This window comes from Chrysochloris asiatica, unplaced genomic scaffold (assembly GCF_000296735.1).
Source record: "Chrysochloris asiatica unplaced genomic scaffold, ChrAsi1.0 scaffold00217, whole genome shotgun sequence".
NCBI lineage: Eukaryota > Metazoa > Chordata > Mammalia > Afrosoricida > Chrysochloridae > Chrysochloris > Chrysochloris asiatica.
The window spans coordinates 4,861,961-4,868,489 of NW_006408735.1; the positions used below are offsets into that span (position 1 = coordinate 4,861,961).

At 35.2% G+C, this 6,529-nt stretch overlaps 1 pseudogene; it reads right to left on the reverse strand.

The window, feature by feature from the left end:
• Positions 1 to 2,315: 2,315 nt before the first annotated feature.
• LOC102823281 lies at positions 2,316 to 5,029 on the reverse strand (annotated as a pseudogene).
• Positions 5,030 to 6,529: the final 1,500 nt, after the last annotated feature.

Here is a 6,529-nt window from a genome sequence, read left to right on the forward strand (position 1 = left end):
AGTGAAATAACTTGGATGTTTCAGTCACCTGCTAGCACTACAAACATGTGCATGGAGTTCTGTACAAATTAGGCATACTTAATGTGTTCTGGACAATATATTATAAAATGGATATGAAGGGTTTCAAAAAGTTCATTAAAAATGTAATTAAAAGATAGTAGAATCTTTCCACTAACTATTTGAAGACTCCTTGTATTAAAATGTAGAGTTATTTTGATACAGGATAATTAGGAAATTGGCTGAATTGCATGCCTACTAATATTTTATCTTAAAACATTGGTAATATGAACTCAATTTTTATTTAAAATTAGTGACTGCTTAGTTTTCCTTCAATGCTATAATCCGTAAGCCTTATGACTTCATTCCAAAGCCACACATTGGAAATATGTAGGCGACTTGCCAAAATCCAAGACAAAATAATTTTCTGTGAACTGTACAGAGATCATTGCTCCTACAGTTTGAATCACATTAAGGTGACAGTTTTGTCAACTAAAATATCATCACCTGGTGTTTTGGATGTCCTCCTGAATATTCAACAACCATTCCTGATCTTTAGTTGACCTTTTTTAGTACTGAAAACAAAGCAATTTGGAGACATTCAATTGTGCTGTTGTTCATAATATATATATATATATATATATTTGCTGTTGTTCATTATATATAAAACCGAGACAGAGAAGTTGCTGAAAATCAGTTCTGACAGGCATTCACAGATTAATGAACTACTCCATGGTCTCTATCAGACTACATTCTTATTTGGTAGTAATAGATTCATCACAGAAAATTAAAATGATATACTCCACTACATCTCCTTAATATAAAAAGTCTGTTCATTGATTTGTACCATCAGTAAATAAAAAGTAATTATTGTGTAACTGCTATTAATGAATCTATCACTGAATTTGAAGTTAAGTTTAAAAAGCATCTCCAAAAATGATTCTTCTCTTCAAACTGTTTTTAACATTCCTTGAGGCTCAAATCCTTTTTTCTGATCCATTAGAGACCCCATAGTTCTTTTAAATAGCTGCATTCCTTAATATTTTATCTTTGTTTTAAAAGCTACCTCTCTATGGGAGTGACAGGAAGCTTTAGTTTAGATTCTTTTACTTGGCACTAATTAACTACCCTCGTAAAACACCCCATGTTTCAATGTGTCTAGAGGCCAGGAGATTCAGAAAGTGCACCCACTTTAATAATATGCATGCAATGTTTCACACATACACCTAGGAGATTACACAGAACTCACAATATTAGTAAGGACAGCATGGCTCACAAAATAGCTTGCTTAAATTTTGAAATCTCAAAATGGATTATGCAAATAGAGGCATCCAATCTGGTACTCGAAGAGAAGTAGAGGAGGTGCTGTTCAATCTGAAAAGTTTAATTTTGCTGGTTTTTATATGGCATATATTAGCTTTGATAGAAAAATATAATTGTAAAATTATGTTTTAAAAGAACCAATTTCATTAGATTATCCTGAAAAAATGCAATTCTTAACATTAGGGTCTCAATATATTTTATTTGAACCTCTCATATCTTTCTTATCTTCTGTTTCTATTTTCTAGAGTTGTGAGTGGCAAACATACTTTTAATAGTCTTTTCTGTTGATCCTGCATAACTTTCCAACCATCTTGATATACTCACATCAATATAGTAAATTCCCCATTTAGATGTCTGATTTATGGACAACTCATACTTGCAGTTTTGTTGTGTTTGCTAAATGCTGTCAAATCTATTCCAACTTATAGCAACGCTGTATATGGTTTCCAAGGAACAGCTGGTGGGAGGATCTGAACTGCAGATCTAGTGGTTAGGAGTCCAGTACTCATCATACAAGGCCACATCAGAACTTCCATACTTGCCCTTTGTTTTTTTTTTTTTTGTTTTTTGTTTTTAAATGTTTTTATATTTATTTAAAAAAAAAATCCAGAAAAACAGTGTGTCAAAATTACAAAATGTTACATATTAGATTTTGTTTCCAGTTTTATTGTTTTTATGACACTCTAGCCAGACCAGAATGCTGCTTTTATTTGCTAAAATAGAACATAAATCACACCTTTCAAGCTTCAAATTACAGCATGAACCCTTTCTCTTCCTTCTTGTCAAAATAAATAAATAAATAAAATAATAATAATAGTATGGTGGAGGTCTTCATTGTACTTGCAAGTCTGCTTTCATTAAGAGCTGTGTGCACATGTAATATAACAAAGTAGAGGGTAGGGTAGAGGGAGAAGTTTACAAAAAAGTTAAAAAACAAAAATAAAAGATAAATAATAAAGGCTGGTGAGGAGGAAGGATATTAAACTCTCTAAGAATCATTCACTGAAGTAATCTTCCAGTCCCTCAAATGTCTATTTCCAAGGAGGAATTTAAAGAGGCCAGAGCAGAGGATACATCCTTGGTTTTCTGGACACTTGGTTTTGGTTGAAGAGTTTCTGGTTGGATAGATTCCTTCTTGATGTCTTTTCCACTGTTTAGAATCTGTTGGCTCTCAAAGAAGAACTTATTAGGATGACTCAGCAAAAAGCCACAATCATCAATATTATGTATCATCTTGAAGTACTTCTGACAGGCTACCTGGTAATGTGTCCCTTTTACTAAATCCATAATCTGTGTTATTCTTCCAGGAGAGATCTTGTATGACTGCAACTTCTGCTTCAGCAGCTCTGGATCACTGTGACGGAATGGGCATCCATGGTAATCCCCCTGGCCTGGTGGACTGGTTAGAATAATCTTCAGGCAACTGAAACGTGTATAGTTTGTCCTCTTGCCTTCCTTTCCAAAGCTATGATGGATGTTATAAGAGTAGCCTTTATCAAACATCTTTGGATCCATTTTTCCCTTGATAAATTCATGCTTTCAGAACTGCAATGCCTGTTCCAGTGTTAAACCAATGCCTTTCAGGAAAAGGCCATATTTCATGGCCTCCATGACAAAGATGGTGATTTTCCCGCAAGGCTTTATGCAACTGATGCATACAGGGTGGGAAAGATTTGGTAGAAAGTGAATCGATCTGATGTAAAGAAATCTTCCATGCATTTCCCTGTACACTGTAATCTTGACCAGTGTAGGCATGACTGAGGTGGTTAAGCAGAGGTCTCTTATCAGACTGCACAGTAGGCAAGGACCTGGCTGTTAATGCCAAATCCTTGGATAGTTTGGCTCTAAATTCATTCAGGATGATGGCCACAATGTCCTTAAGAGGTGCATATGCAAAGCCATCTTCCAAATAGACGTTCCTTCCTAGAAACAAATGTAGAGCATCAGCAAAATGGATCTTATAACTGCCTCCAGCTCAAATTGTGTCACACCAAATGTTGGTGATGAGGCAATAATCTCCTTTTCTTGAAGATACTTCTTTTCATCACTTATGGCCTCAAATTGCAAATGGCTAGCATAGTGGGCTGCGAATCGAAAAGTCAGCAGTTTGAAACTACTAGCTGTTCCATGGGAGAAAGATGAGGTATTCTGCTCCCGTAAAGAATTACAGCCTCGGAAACCCTGTTCAGGGTCTCTATGGGTCGGAACCGACTCGACAGCACTTAACAACAACAACAACACCATCCTTTAAGAAATCTTAAATCTTATCCTTAGGTAAAATACTGAACCAAAATCAAAGAAGAGTCATGTCTTGTTGTATGAACCAGCATCTAAGATCCTCAGACTGTCAATAAGCCAGGTCCAAAATAAAGTGAGAAATATGATATTTTCTTCGTGGTTCATATTCATCTATTATGCTTTCTTTGAAGGAAAACTTGAGCTTTCGTAGCTCATTCTCTAACTTATTCTGGTATTCTTCACATCCTTTCACTTGGCTTACGCCAAGATTTTCAACTGACTTTAGCACTGCAATAACACCAAGTTGGAGAAATACACAAATGCTGACACTTATCCCTGGTGGCAGGAGAATCCACACTTGCCCTTTTAAGTCATGTAAATTTGTCCTCACTTTGAAACAATCAAACCAACCCCTATTGTCAATAAATTCTTAATCATAATCACTTTCTGTTTCTGTAAATACAGCTTTTAAATCATTCCAAAGATTTCATATGCTTATTTTAATAAAATTAAAAACCCAAACCAACTGCATGGAGTTGATTCATTTTCAGCTCATGGTGACCTTCTAGGACAATGTAATTTCAGAGACTGTAAATTTTTACAGGAGGCAACAGTGGCTGATGAGTTTGAGCCATAGACCTTGCAATCAGCAGCCTAAGGCATAACTCCCTATGCTACCAGGGCTGCTTTCTTTCCCTAAAGGTTAAATAAGAACTTTATTCACCTGTTACAACTTATCTACAAATTCAACTTAAAGACACACTAAAGAATGAATCTCATTCATAACCTGAAGACTGCCTGTAACGTCATAAAGTGCTAAACATAAACCATAATTCGGGCTAAGAAACATTGACTGGATGATTAATGTTCAGTGCTAGTGTACATATCTTTATTTTATAGCTTTCAAATGTGCTTAAATATATAAGCATTGCTCACACAGTCGATGTTTTTAATCAATAGTTGTTGTTTTTTTTTTTCCTTATCACACTCATTGTACTATTTTTTCTCCATTTCCCATTGTACTTCTCCTCAGCCCTTTGGTTCTCTGTTAACTAATTAATAACTTCTATGAGTAACATCCCACCTGAATTTAGAGATAATCTAAAGTACAGATTTGATGCATTAGAAACTAAAGACCTAAGACCAGAGGAGTTGTGGGATGACATCAAGAATATCATACAGCAAGAAAGCAAAATGTCATTAAGAAGACAAGAAGGAAGGAAAGAACAAAATGGTTATCAGAAGAGACTCCGAAACTTGCTCTCTTATGTAGAGTTGCTAAAGCAAATGTAAAAAATGAGGAGGTAAAAGAGCTGAATAGAAAATTTCAAAAGGTAATTTGAAATAAGAAAATAAAATATCATAATGAAATGTGCAAAGCCCTGGACTTACAAAATCAAAAGGAAAGAACATGCTCATAACTTTTCATGCTGAGGGAACTGAAGAAAACATCCAAACCTTGGCTTGACATATTGAAGGATTCTATAGGCAAAATATTGAATGATGCAGAAAGAATTAAAAGAAGATGGAAAGAATACACAGAGTCACTATAACAGAAAGAGATGGTCAATGCTCAGCAGTATAAAGAGATAGCATATGATCAAGAGTCAGTGATACTGAAGGAAGAAATCCAAGGTGCATTGAAGGCATTGGCAAAGAACAAGGAACTGGTAATTAATGGAATACAAATTGAAATGTTTCTAGAAAGCGAGGCAGCACTGGAGGCACTCAATCATCTATGCCAAGAAATTTGGAAGACAACTGCCTGGCCAACTAAATGGAAAAGTTCCATTTTTGTCCCATTCCAAAAAGAGGTGACCCAACAGAATGCAGAAATTATCAAACAATATCACTGATATACCATGCAAGCAAAATTTTTCTAAAGTTAATATAAAAACAGTTGCAGCCATATATTGACAGAGAACTTGAGGTTCATGCCAGATTCAGAAGAAGACATAGAATAAGGGATATTATTGCTGATATCAAATGGATCTTGGCTGAATGAAGAAAATACCATAAAGGTGTTTGCCTGTGCTTTATTTACTATGCAATGACTTTTGATTGTGCAGATCATGACAAACTATGAACAGTACTGCAGAGGATGAATATTCTGGAACAGTGAACTGTCCTCATGAGAAACCAGTAAATAGACAAAGAAGCAGTTGTTCAAACAGAGCAAGGGAACACAGAATGGTTTAAAAATTAGGAATGGTGTGCGCCAGGGTTGTATTTTTTCATCATACTCAATCTGTATTCTGAGCAAATAATCTAAGAAGGTGGATTATATGAATAAAAAAGTGGTATTAAGATTAGAAAAGCATTCATTAACAATATATGCATATGATACAACCTTCTCTGCTGGAAGTGAAGAGGACTTAAAATATTTGCTGATAAAGAAATTTGGAAGATCAAAGACCGCAGCCTTCAATATGAGTTGCACCTCAATGTAAAGAAAACAAAAATCCTTACTATTGGACCAATAAAAATGGAGAAAAGATCGAAGTTGTCAAAGATTTCATTTATTTGGATCTGCCATCAACACTTATGGGAGAAGCAAAAAAGAAATCAAATGGCATGTTGCACTAGGCAAATCTGGTGCACAAGACCTCTTTAAAGTGTTGAACAGCAAAGATGTCAGTTTGAGAACTAAGGTACACTTGATTCAAGTCATGGTGCATTTGATCGATGGCTTTGAAAGAGAATATTAAGAGTACTGTGGACTGCCTAAAGAACAAAGAGATCTATGTTGGAAGGAGTATAGCCAGAAACGCAAAGTGGCAGGGTATAAGATCAGCATCCAAAAATCAGTTGGATTCCTCTATATCAATAATGACAGTGCTGAAAAGGACAATAGAAAAACGATACCATTTAAAATTGCCACCCAAAGGATGAAATATCTAGGAATAAATGTAACCAGAGAAACAAAGGACCCATACAAAGAAAACTACAGAACACTACTACAAGAAACCAA